The 14,482-nt window shown below is 41.1% G+C and overlaps 1 protein-coding gene across 3 annotated transcripts in view; it reads right to left on the bottom strand.

The window, feature by feature from the left end:
* Positions 1–6,132, bottom strand: part of plekhg2 (pleckstrin homology domain containing, family G (with RhoGef domain) member 2) — a 61,715-nt gene extending 55,583 nt beyond the window's left edge. For 2 of the 3 annotated variants that reach the window (XM_031790521.1, XM_031790519.1), the window contains exon 1: positions 5,609–6,132. The gene's annotated coding sequence lies outside the window, so the exon portion shown is untranslated. The remainder of the gene's footprint in view (positions 1–5,608) is intronic. The other variant, XM_031790520.1, reaches the window with a different exon arrangement.
* Between the last annotated feature and the right edge of the window lie 8,350 nt (positions 6,133–14,482).

The raw sequence follows: 14,482 nt of genomic DNA on the forward strand, positions 1-14,482 counted from the left end.
GTGCTCCAGGAGGATACGGGGATTACGCCTATTCCCTCTGAGCATTTGGGGGAAGGGGCTCACACTCCTGAAGTTAGGGAGTCAGGGGGAACGAAGACAGGGCAAGTTGCTGAAAGAGAGGGGGCTGTTTTCTATTTCAAAAAGGCTGGAACTGGGCTGAGGAAGGAACGGAATGCCAGCTTTCAAAGCAAACAGGACTTATCTGCATGTAAGCTCCAGACTGCAGGGGCCTAAAAACTCAGGGCAGAGAGGGAGGGTTTGGGACGCTTCCTGTTGCTCCGTTCAAATTCCATGACCAACTCCTATTCCCATTCTTCCCTTTGATATGGTCCAAATAGCCAAACAATACCCTTTCTCCCCTAAGACTCCGGCTTCAGCCCAGCTCCCAAGATGATGTGTACGATCAAGCTACATGGCCATGTTCAAAATAAGTAAGAGACAGGAAAAACACAGTTCACTGCGTGTTTTCATAGATGTTTTGCTGTGAGAGAGGAATTATTAAGATTGCCACACCAAAGGCCTTGCCTGTCAAGTGTTTGCCACTTGACTCAAATGCTTGTCTCGTCCGGACTGTGTTGGACGAGAGAATAATGATGAATTACGCGTTTGGAAAGCGTCCAACGAAGATCTTCAGAAGGCTTGTCAAAGAAGACAAGTAACTCTAATCCAGTTCAGTTCAGTGCCAGTGAATAATCTGTGTTTGCTATTGAATAGGTGCATATGCACACAACATGTTTGCAGGGGAAGTCTTGTCCGTTGATATTGGCAGTGAGTGACATTGAAGGAGGGATGTTCTTTGAAAATAGCTCCAACCAGTTAAAGACCAGTTAAACCCTGCTAAAGACCTGGCTGATATGAATACATCCACCTTGACTACACAGTTGAAGTCAGAAGTTTACATACACTTAGGTTGGAGTCATTAAAACTCGTTTTCATTAAAACTCGTTTTTCAACCACTCCACAAGTTTCTTGTTAACAAGCTATAGTTTTGGCAAGTTGGTTAGGACATCAACTTTGTGCATGACACAAGTCAGTTTTCCAACAATTTTTTACAGACAGATTATTTAACTAATAACTCACTGTATCACAATTCCAGTGGGTCAGAAGTTTACATACACTAAATTGACTGTACCTTTAAACAGCTTGGAAAATTCCAGAAAATGAATTCATGGCTTTAGAAGCTTCTGATGGGCTAATTGACATAATTTGAGTCAATTGGAGGTGTACCTGTGGATGTATTTCAAGGCCTACCTTCAAACTCAGTGCCTCTTTGATTGGCATCATGGGAAAATCAAAAGAAATCATCAAGACCTCAGAACAAAAATAGTTGACCTCCACTGTCACGATCGCGTGGAGAGACGGACCAAGGCACAGCGTGATTGGAGTTCCACATCTTTATTAAGTGAAACTTAAAACAAACCAAGAAACAAACAACGACCGTGCAGTACTGAGGTGCAACATGCACTCTCTCAAAAAACAATATCCCACAAAGCAGGTGGGAACAGGGAACCCTTAAGTATGATCTCCAATTAGAGACAACGAAAGTCAGCTGCCTCAAATTGGGAACCATACCAAGAGCACCAACATAGAAATATATAACCTAGAACACCCCCTAGTCATGCCTTGACCTACTACACCATAGAGAACCAAGGGCTCTCTATGGTCAGGGCGTGACATCCACAAGTCTGGTTCATCCTTGGGAGCAATTTCCAAATGGCTGAAGGTACCACGTTCATCTGTACAAACAATAGTACGCAAGTATAAACACCATGGGACCATGCAGCCGTCATACCGCTCAGGAAGGAAACACGTTCTGTCTCCTAGAGATGAACGTACTTTGGTGCAAAAAGTGCAAATCAATCCCAGAACAGCAGCAAAGGACCTTGTGAAGATTCTGGAGGAAACAGGTACAAAAGTATCTATATCAACAGTAAAACAAGTCCTATATCGACATAACCTGAAAGGCTGCTCAACAAGGAAGAAGCCACTGCTCTAAAACCGCCATTAAAAAAAGCCAGACTACGGTTTTCAATTGCATATGGGGACAAAGATAATACATTTTGGAGAAATATCCTCTGGTCTGATGAAACAAAAATAGAACTGTTTGGCCATAATGACCATCATTATGTTTGGAGGAAAAAGGGGGAGGCTTGCAAGCCGAAGAACACCATCCCAACCGTGAAGCACAGGGGTGGCAGCATCAAGTTGTGGGAGTGCTTTGCTGCAGGAGGGACTGGTGCACTTCACAAAATAGATGGCATCATGAGGTAGGAAAATTCTGTGGATATATTGATGCATCATCTCAAGACATCAGTCAGGGCTTTGTGATGGTCACTCCAAAACCTTGACTGTTGTCCTTAAGCCATTTGCCACAACTTTGGAGGTATGCTTGGGGTCATTGTCAATTTGGAAGAAACATTTTCAACCCAGCTTTAACTTCCTGGGGACCGCTGGGGACCAAGTTAAAGCTGGGTTGAAAATGGTTCTTCCAAATTGACAATGACCCCAAGCATACCTCCAAAGTGGTGGCAAATGGCTTAAGGACAACAGTCAAGGTATTGGAGTGACCATCACAAAGCCCTGACCTCAATCCTATAGAAAATTTGTGGTCAGAACTGAAAAAGCCGACAAACCTGACTCAGTTACACCAGCTCTGTCAGGAGGAATGGGCCAACATTCACCCAATTTATTGTGGGACAGTTGTGGAAGGCTACCCGAAACATCTGACCCAAGTTAAACAATTTAAAGGCAATACTACCAAATACTAATTGAGTGTATGTAAACTCCTGACCCACTGGGAATGTGATGAAAGAAATAAAAGCTGAAATAAATCATTCTTTCTACTATTATTCTGACATTTCACATGCTTAAAATAAAGTGGTGATCCTAACTGACCTAAAACAGGGAATTTTTATCTAGGATTAAATGTCAGGAATTGTGAAAAGTTTAAATATATTTGGCTAAGGTGTATGTAAACTTCCGGCTTCAACTGTAAATATACACAGGGATGACTGTGATTGTTTCAGATGAAACTATTACTACACAAATACAATCGTCACTCTCTTTTTCTGCCATGATCTCTCCCATGACTAATATGCTGTCAAGGGCCAAGAGAGGGAATGGGGAGGGGTGCTCAATTAGGAATTAGAATACTAGAATGGCCATGAACCTTCTTATGATGGTCCAGAGGTCAGCCATGTTGGTCAGGGAGTTGGTCAACCATGGTTTACCAGTGCTGCTATAAGATATTGTGTAAAACAATGAATGTGAATACAATTTCTGCACTGTATGTGTGTTAGCTAGACTGACAGTTTTAGAGGAATGATACATTTTTCAAATCAACTGCCAATATGCCAACATTCTATTTAAACAATGCAGTCAATCTCTACAGCCATACACTGGCTCAATTCAGTTGAGGACTTAGACAAGTCTCAAATGTAACAAGCAATGATATTGTATCATATAATAGGACTCACAGCTTTCCAATAAAACAACATTTGAGACATCTGTGGTCTGTTTACGTAAGGGATAATCAACGAGGGGCTATGCGCTCTATGGAAAAGAATGAACGACGTGGAAGGTGTGTTCAACGACTTGCTAGCGGAGTGGAACTAACCTTCCAAAGAGTTGCATTATTTTCCAGAGAACACATAGAGCGCTAAGCTGATTATCCCTTTTATACCATGGCTATAATTTAGCACATTTGCAGCTAGACATTTGTTCACTTGCCGGTAGTGTCACTTGATGTGTACTGGAGGCGAAGTCAGGTGCAGGAGAGCAGAGTGAAGTGAACAGGCGCACACTTTATTCCGGTAAAATATCAAAAGCACAAACAACGTGCCCAAAACACGGAACACAGACAGATGTCTGGTGCGTAACAAAAACACCAATAGACAAAATACACGTAACACATACAATCTTACACAAAGACACGATGGGGAACAGAGGAATACATACATGTAGATTGATTGGGGAATGAAAACCAGGTGTGCAGGGAACAAGACAAAACAAATGGATACATGAAAAATGGAGCGGCGATGGCTAGAATGCCGGTGACCGCCGAACGCAGCCCGAACAAGGGGAGGACAGGTAGAAATGTGTCCAACACCCACTGAAGTAGCAGGCAAGTTTACTAGATAGCTACAGTAGTTGGCTTGGTAACCAAACAAATAGACTTGATTGTTTAGCTAACCAAATCCTCAGTCCTAGCTCACTATTATGAAAATCGAATTCAACAATGCCAATAACGTTTTAAATTTGACTTTTGCTTTCAAAAGCAGCTCTAACATAGAACATGTACAGGATGAATGAACTACAGCCATTGAATTATACCATGCTAATATACCATCTGTTATAGGGAAATAACGCACGCTTTAGAATGCCCTTCAAGATAAGCAGAAACAGGCATCCAGCAATGCTATGCTATATATTTTAGAGGCTATTTGTACAGAAAATTGCTATAAAAACTGTATAAATTGTATTCATAATTATATGACAATATTTTAGGTTGGCTATAGTTCTATCACACAATTTCTGATACATCACATGCCTTACTTTTATTTTCCTGCATAAATAAAAGCAGGAAATGCATCACAAAAGCCTCTACTGCCATTCATTTGCAATGAGACTGGTTTTGGATTTCTCCCTGAACAGGATGGCTGACATTTTTGCCCCGTTATATTATGACACAGCCCCTCTAGTAATTTAAGAGAATCTTTATGGCTTTAATTAAGATCATAAGGGATACTGAGATGTTTTATTTGTCCACTCTGGATAGATTACTTTCCAGCTGATTTGCTGGAGAACTTCATGTTGTTTGAGCAAGAAGAGCCCTCCTGAGCTCTTTAAGGAACATGCTTTTCAGTCCAGGACTATAGGCTTAATCTATAGTCCAGGAAACCAGACCAAAAAGTCTGCAATGAAAACATTGCTTCAGCATCTCTGAGTGAGATCTTGGACATTCCCTTGCATGCAGTACTGTAGGCTACAGTGCGGTTTTGGCAAGAGGGCCGGGGGACAGGCTTTCAAAACCGGCAAATAAATACTCTATTAAACACTTTAAATTGTGGTGAAGATTATGGTGAATAACTACAGAAATGTTACTGTGGCCAAATTAATCATTTTTGATTCAACTGGGATTTTGATCACGTCTCTGCGTACTCATTAGAATATGCTATCGATGACTCAACGCGGCCGCAAAATGATCAGTCACATTCATTCGTTTTGTTTGACAGGATCAGAAAGTTTGTTATTATTACACCAGTAAATCGTTTATATGATCAGTAATACATATACGGCATTGTCTGTGTCTTATCTACTATACAAAGGCTATCCCCATTCACTTTGTGACAAACAAACACGTGCCATTATCAATATGAAACAATACGCCTACATAGCTTAAAGTATGTAGATTGAGAGGATAGAGTATGCACATAGCTATTAATAACATTTATATAAAACAGAGAAACAAAAAAACATAAACATGTTTTTATCATAAGTTTGTCCAGGGGTGTTAATCATGCGACGTTGTCATTCAATGAGGTGAAACGAAATAAATCACTTGGCATTATCATCTAATAATACATTATTATAGAGAGCATAAACTTACCTTTACAGGTGTGTTGAGAGGAGACATGAAAACATATGCTGCTGTGCTGTTGTCTCGATCAGTGATCCTCTTCCCACCAAACTCCGATAAACTCCTTTGACTCAACCTGTGCCTTGTCACTCTACTTTGTTGTTGATTTATCACAGAGTCCGGACGCTTTGGGGTGGATAACGCCTTTCTCTCACAGGAAAACAGTTTGATGTTCGATGTCTTCGGCACACAAGACCCCCCCAAAAACGAGAAATTAACCCCGCTTTCAATTCTTGATCTTCCCCCTTCTTGGCACAAGCCTCGCTTGTTGCTTGACGCCAGGAACCATCCCCTTTGGCTTGAATCACTATTTCACCTGATCGATCATCGTCACAAAGTAACGGTTTCACATCATGCGAGCGTTCGCAATTGTATGACAATCCTGTGAAAATGTGACACATCAATGCAGCTCTAGGTCTCCCCAACGTATATCACCCAGCACTTGATAAAAGTGCCTCCAGAGTCCGAGGAAAATACCGATTTCCCACCGCCTCTGAAAACTCATGCACGTATATGGTTTTCCTTTTCTTTCCTCCTTGAAAAGGCGTCGCGTCGCGAACGTCTCTGATTACCAGTACTACATTACACATACACTAATAGTATTATAGTGTCTAACAGTAGGCCTGTGTGCATAGCCGCGGTATTTAAGGGTGCTGAGCACTGATACATCACAATACACAAATAATTCATATAAAAAGATGTATATTGAAAAAAATCCCCCCACAAAATTAGTGCACTAGGGCTTTATTACTCCTGTATGAACGGAGAAAAATATTCAGGCGCAAAAAAAATGGAGAGACATTTATGTAAGTCAGAATACTGTGATATTATCTCAAATTGTTGAGATACTCAAGTCAACATTTTCAGATACAAAGTTGAAATTGCGAGGTACATAAGTCTAAATGTTCAGGTACTACGTCAACATTATTAGATAGTATGTAAACATCCTGTCAGTAGATCATACAGATATGTTTCTTTAATTTGTAACCTTGTGAGGCGATTTCAGAGGTGGCATCCCAGAGTGGTGGTGGTGGGGGGTCCTGCTTTTGCAGCAGCTACTCTTCCAGGGGGTCCACAAGGAAACACAACACATGACAAGTAACAGAACACTGATACACTGATAGACAGAGGTTTTCCAATCAGGTCATTTTTTCTAATCAGGTCCTGGAAGAGCTCCTGTCTAGGCAAGCCCATTCCGCCCGCGAAAACAAAAAAAGATCAGTACCATCTCAAAAAGTCAAGATACTATCGAAAAATCTTGAGATGCTATCTACATTTTGTTTTTTAGATACTAACTCAACAATTCCAGATACTATCTCAACATTTCCAGATGCTAACAAAAAATGTGCGATATTAAGTTGACATTTTTAGAAACTAACTTAACATTTCAAAATACTAACTTAAAATGTTGAGATAATAGAACATGCATATAGGATATGTTTATATATTTGTAGCATTATGTGGTGATTTCTATCTATCCATGTTGCAGAGATCGGCACAGCAGGGCCACCGGCAAACGTGTGGCAAGCTGGCATTTGCCCCAACAATTCTGATTCGGTTTATTAAAAAATATTGACAGAAAAGCGTTGAAAAGAGGGAAAGTACTGTTGTTTAGGCTGGCTAGACTAACTACCAATCCAAAAATTGTTAATTGAATGACTGTTAGCAACTATTTTTACTCTCAATAGTAAGTTAAGGCCAGACTGTAAATAAACACTATATACAGTATATACTGAATAAAAATATAAACACAACATGCAACAATTTCAAAGATTTTACTGAGTTACATTTCATATGAGGAAATCAGTTAATTGAAATAAATTCATTAGGCCCTTAACTATAAAAATATGAACGCAACATGTAAAGTGTTGGTCCCATGTTTCATGAGCTGAAATAAACGATCCCAGAAATCTTCCATAAGCACAAAAAGCTTATTCTCTCACATTTTTTTGAACAAATCTGTTTACATCCCTGTTAGTGAGCATTTTGCCTTTGCCAAGATAATCCACCCACCTGACAAGTATGGAATATCAAGAAGCTGATTAAACAGCATGATCATTACACAGGTGAACTTTGTGCTGTGGACAATAAAAGGTAATTCTAAAATGTGCAGTGCCACAGATGTCACATGTTTTGAGGGAGCAGACTGACTGCATGATTGTCCAACAGAGCTGTTACCAGAAAATTGTATGTTCATTTCTCTACCATAAGCCGCCTCCAACGTCATTTTAGAGAATCTACCCCTGAAACACATAAAAGCCTATAGTAGCAAAATCGCCCTAATACGGTGTGAGTCAGTCACGGTTCAGACATAGCAACATAAGCTAGGTGAAACGATGTGAGTCCTCACTCATAGCCTGGGGTTCCCATAGTCAACTGATGTACTCTGACATCTGGACAGGTGTTTAATTACCAACAACACAGAAGGTTGTCTTGGACACGTTAGGAAACCATTTGTGGGTTCACCTAGTAGTGTGGCCTTGGCCTATAGAAATAGTACAGTTCATTCCATTGAATTAATTTGACTACGGTCACTATAGGAGCATTTAACATGAAGTTGCTCTTATAGCCTACCTGTACTTACACAGTAGTAACATCAGTCACAGTTTTGTATTTACTTAATTACTTTGTAATTTTACTGTACTTGTCTTTACTCCTTTATAATGGAGTGGTGACCAATTAACTGCTGTATAAAAAAAATATGAGATCTGATGAAAATGTATTGTTAATCATATGAGCTTTTCATTCTACATGAGAATTTTAACAAATTTGAAATTCCCACACTTAAATTGCCTCATATCCCTAAATTGCCATGATTTTTTCCAAACAATAGCGTGCAGTTTTGCAGCACAACCCAGAATTTTGGGGGGGTTTACAAATATTCATTCCCACACCTGAGGTCTGCTCTATAGTGCTGGTGAAGGATCTTGCTCAAGTGTACAGAAGCCACACATTCTGAGACATAAGTTGGTTTGGTATCCAGAGCCAAGCCACTGTTATTGTGTGTGCACATGCACAGAACTACACGCTCATTGGAATGCTTTAAAGATCTCCAATGTGTCCCGTTCTGACCTTAGTTATTTTGTTATGTCTTTGTTTTAGTATGGTCAGGGCGTGAGTTGGGTGGGTTGTCTATGTTCTTTTTTCTATGATTTGGGATACCTGTGTTTGGCCTGGTATGGTTCTCAATCAGAGGCAGCTCTCAATCGTTGTCCCTGATTGAGAACCATACTTACGTAGGTAGCCCGGTTTCATCCTTTGAGTTGTGGGTGATTATGTTCTGTTATGTGTATGTCACCTTTCAGAACTGTTTCGTTTCTCCTTTTGTTATTTTGTTTAGTGTTCTCGGTTTAATAAATATATGATGAACACATACCACGCTGTGCTTTGGTCCTCACCTCATTCCAACGACGAACGTTACACAATGAAACATTGTGATACAAAAGACCCACGTTTTAAGAGGTCCATATTTGCACACTCTGTCGTACTGTACACTGTATGCGCTTAGACACTCAAGCACATTCGGTCATGCACAACTGAACACAAACACATGCAATGGCCCAGAGACCCACTAAGCATATTGAGAGTGTGGGGAGAAAGGGTCGAGGAGGGGAAGTGTAAGACATTCCAAAGGCACATCTGACTTCAACACAAACAAACAGCATCCCTGCTTTGAAAAGGATCAGACTGACCAGGAGTTGACCAGTCTGCATGGGCACAAGGTTTATTTTGGGAAGATAAAGAGAAATGTCATGTTTGCTCCGTTCATGTGAGTCTTTGGTGCCACAGATGAGACATTTTTGAGTCCCATTTTCTCTGCTAACATTCCATTCAAATGAGGAGCCAGTAACACATTGGAGTGGATACCCATGCTAGGAGTCGCGGAATGTCAAATGATTACAGTGCTTTGTCAATAAAATAAGCACAGCTCAAACTACTGTAGTTCCACATTATGACCATATTCTGTGCTCCTTGATCTGTTATGTCATCAAATACCGTCTTTGATTTACTATTGCAATACCAATAATCCTATACTTTTTCACTGATAATAATCACACACTACAGCCATGTGGAACTGTTTCCCATATCATTACTGTTGAAGGCCCAGCAGGTCACATTGACGCACCCGACCCAGTCTGACTCTGACGACCAGACGGAATTTGCAGCAGACAGCTAAAAACTAAGTGATTCCACAGGACATTCTGGAGTTCAGATATAGCTGATATGTAATGCCATCCCATGACGCTCCACTCCAGTGAATCTTGGGTAGAAACAGGAAGCTAGCAGGAAGCTGGGCCAGAGGCGGTCTTCAGATGTCTGATGGGTGACTGGCGCTTTAACCATGTAGAGGCTTTCAAGCCCAATAGTCAAAACTATCCCGAGAATCCTGCATTCCATTCTAGGTCAGGAGAGGGAAGCCAAACAGAAGTCGCAATATGATTTAGCATTGTTTCAACGACTGACCTGCTTGCGCTGAAGCTGCTGAATAGCTGTTCAAGGAGGAAAGAGGGTAGGAGAATTGTACAGGACAGGCGTTGAAGGAGAGGAAAGGCTAGATGTTTCACCATGCAACGATACTACTCTAACAGGTCCATATGGTCTTAGATATAGCTTTTTAATATGCACCTCAAAGTACAGAGCGAGATCAAAATGAACAGCAGGAATGGTGATTAAAGAGAGGAATCTCTGGCCCCCGGAGTTAGAATATCATTCATTCCACTATGTTGAAATATCACAGGACTACAGCCAGCGTCTCTGCAGCCAGCCTTGCCAAACGTAAACCACCAGCCACAGAGTGGAGGGGAAAAAACACACGCTCCATCTCCACCACAGCTGAAAGTGCTTGACTGGAGCAAGCCCGTAGATTAGGCCCGGGGCCCAGCCAAAGCCACACGCATCCCAATGACCTACATATACACTGCGGTGGTTTTTAGCCCCTGCTTGGCCCTGTGAGCCTTGTTACCACTAGCAGCTAGCACTGTCCGGGCCCAGAGGAGAGCAGGCTCATGTTACTCTTAATTACCCTTGCCTGGTCATTGGCATTGACCCGTAGCTGTTTAACTGCACAGAGCTCCATCCGCATTATGATGTGTGACTGAGTGGCAGCCCTCAGGTGACTACTGTACCCAGAGGTTTACACAGACACACCCGCTTTCGCAGCACAGGTCAGCTCTCAGCCTGGGAAGCCAGGGATTGGCCCTTTGACTAATCACCCTGTCAGACACCTGCCGTGGGAAACCAGTCATCACGTCAGACTTGTAGCAACAGCCGAGGTGGGACAGTTTGGCTGGAGTAATAAGGTGAGTGAGCTGCTGGAAGGGTTTTTGGATTTTAAAATGTCAGCTGAACATCCCTGAGGAGGGATTGCATAGGTTACCTGGATGAGTCCGAGCACATGCTAGGGAACACACACAGCTGCCAGTCACTAGCTCTAGGCCTGTTTCAGTGGAGGAAATTACAGGCCTCCGACAGAGGCTGTAGTTAGGCCGATATTTTGAGAAGTATGGGGGGGAACAGTGTCAGTGGAAGCGGTCATGTCATTTTGTCCTTTGCTGTTTGTCATTTCAAGAACAAGTGACGCAACAATTCAGATGTGGCTGTTCTTGTTACTTAACATTACCAGTGTCCAAATTCCTATCCCTCTGAACAACTTTTTTCTCAAGTTGAGAAAGTTGATACGTTTTTTCATTGTCTTCTGATGTGATGAATGCTATCTAGGAGAACATGTTCCTTCAACAACTAGCTTACCAAGCACGTAAAATAATTAGTGTCATGTTTCACATTAGAATCTCCAGAGCAGATAAGAACTGTTACGGTTTTCTTCCGTTGAAGGAGAGTCGGACCAAAATGCAGCGTGGTTAATTCGATACATGTTTAATAGAAGAATAAACACGATAAATACAAAAAAACTATAAACGTACGTGAAAACCAAAACAGCCTAAACTGGTGCAATAACACAGCGACAAGGACACTAAGGACAATCACCCACCAAACACTCAAAGAATATGGCTGCCTAAATATGGTTCCCAATCAGAGACAACGAGAATCACCTGCCTCTGATTGAGAACCGCCTCAGGCAACCATAGACTTTGCTAGAAAACCCCACTAAGCCACAATCCCAAAACCTACGAAAAAACCCCATACATAAACACAACACAAAATAAACCCATGTCACACCCTGGCCTGACCAAATAAATATAGAAAACACAAAATACTAAGACCAGGGCGTAATCATTTTATTCAGAGAGAACTCTGGGTCTTGGAAAAAACTATACCATGTTTTTTTGTTTTTAAGTAACCCCTTCCCTTTCCCTACACTGAAAAACAATAAAGGTTCTTAAATGGTTCTTCCTCAGCTCTTAAGGTTCCTTGGAGATCTCTTACCTGATAAGGAAAACTCCACTCAAAAAACAATATTTTGGTAATTTTTGTCATTAGTTCACTGTTGATACAGTCCCAAAATGTTTTGCGTGTCAGCAGTCAAGTTTGAAAGATATTGGACTTTCAAGAAGCAAAGTGTCAACAACCACATCATCATGATGATTCAATATGCAGTTGTGTAAAAGAAGCTCAGTGTTGGTGTTAATAACCAGAATTGAACCAAAAGCTAGCCCATCATTATCATATTTCTCAGCATGCACTATCGCAGGTTGATTTTTTCGAATTTTTTGTTTTTGATATATATGTTTTTGCATGTATATTGATGGACTAATTAGTCTTGTACATTTTTCTAAACTATTCCAATCTGTTACCTGGACTTATTGCACCCGCTATTGAAATGGTTGTTCTTTTGTTATTTTTCCCGACCCTGACAGTCATTTCGAATGCAGGTTGCGGGTGAATAAAAATGTATAATGTTGGATATCCACACTTTGGCTGAATAGGAATTACACATCATTTTGCGAGCCAGCATAATGTGACTTCCAAGCCTGATGTTGCCTGTAAACGACGAGTTTCAGGTCACTGTGCTAGGCTAAAACCAGGCCCCAAAAAGAAGGCCTTATGAAAAAATGTATTGTATTGTCTTAAATAATAACATTTTAATGACACCGTTATTCACCTAGGATCTCACTTGGCGAAAGTCACAGAACTGAAAATGAATGCAACAAACACAGTATTAGGTGGCACTGTTAACTCAAAAATTCACTCAAAATGCACCCTGGGATATATGCAAATAAGACTTAAAACCCTTCAGCAGGACTATTCAATTCCAGTCCTGGAGAGCTGAAACGTTTCTCATTTTGGATTTTTGTATGGTTCTTCAAAGCACCATCACATTTATGGCTCTTCAGATACCCTAAAATGGTTCCCTATGGCATCGCTCTCAATAATCTTTTTTGGTTCCACCTTGATTTCTAAGAGTGTAATGCACACATGGGCTTTCCCAGTTTCAGCTTTTGTGTGGCTCATACTGTAGCGTTGACACTATATTTTGACAATGAGCACGGTAACCGACACAGGGCCCATCGACCCCAGGCCTGAGCATGCAGTGACCAGACCAACAACAGGAAAAGGTTGTAGCCTTTGGCCAAGAAAACAGTCCCCCAACTTCCTGCCCCGTGCATCTTGAGACTAGAAGCCGATGCTCACCGTCCAGCAGTGAGTTGCCAAGGAAGTTCAGCAAAATTACCCCTTTGCCCTCCCTTTCACCCATTGCTATGACATCGGGGGCATAAGAAGTACATTGCCAATTGTGTTCTATTGCCACAGCTGGTGGCAGTTACAGTGTTTGCACCCCTGTCCTTATACCCCCCCCTCTCTCCTCTACCTCAAGACCCTCACACTCTTAAATGGTGTCTGAAAATGTGTTGGAGTTGAGGTGCACCATGGGGGGGGGGGGGGTATCCAAACCTTAATGAGGATAAATCTACACATTAGCAACAGGGCCAAGACACACTACACTGACACACTTTAAAAAATAACTCCCCAAACAGTTGTGGCCATTAGTCTACAAAGGGAAGAGTTGCATAAGTGGACCTGGTGGAGTTGTACTAATTGTCTGTAATCTAGTCCCTGAGGTCTTCTTGGTGGGGGCAGCTGTGCAGAGCCATATGATTACTGACCACCCATAAAGTGTGGATCAGGAAGAGCTTCTAAGGAAAGCCTCTCTGACATGAGCATTCACAGCTACTTGAACCCCATGTACAGTGCATTCGGATAGCATTCCCTTGATATTTTCCACATTTTGTTACGTTACAGCCTTATTCTAAAATTGATTAAATAAATACAAATTCTGATCAATCTACACACAAAAGCAAAAACAGGTTTTTAGAAATGTTTGCAAATGTATATAAAAAAAAATGAAATACCTTATTTCCATAATTTTCAGAACCTTTGCTATGAGACTCAAAATTGAGCTCAGGTCAAAATAAAATAAAATAAAATATTATTGGTCACATACACATGGTTAGCAGATGTTAATGCGAGTGTAGCAAAATGATTGTGCTTCTAGTTCCGACAGTGCAGTAATATCTAACAAGTAATCTAACAATTCCACAACAACTACCTAATGCACACAAATCTAAAGGGATGGAATAAGAATATGTACATATGAGTATATGGATGAGCGATGGCCGAGCGGCATAGGCAAGATGCAATAGATGGTATAAGATACAGTTTATACATATGAGATGAGTAATGTAAGATCTGTAAACATAATTAGAGTGGCGTTATTTAAAGTGAATAATGATCCATTTATTAAAGTGACCAATGATTTCAAGTCTGTATGTAGGCAGCAGCCTCTCTGAGTTAGTGATGGCTGTTTAACAATTTGATGGCCTTGAGATAGAAGCTGTTTTTCAGTCTCTCGGTCCGAGCTTTGATGCACCTGTAGCGCACTACCCT

Source organism: Oncorhynchus kisutch, linkage group LG15 (assembly GCF_002021735.2).
Source record: "Oncorhynchus kisutch isolate 150728-3 linkage group LG15, Okis_V2, whole genome shotgun sequence".
Classification (NCBI taxonomy): Eukaryota; Metazoa; Chordata; class Actinopteri; order Salmoniformes; family Salmonidae; genus Oncorhynchus; species Oncorhynchus kisutch.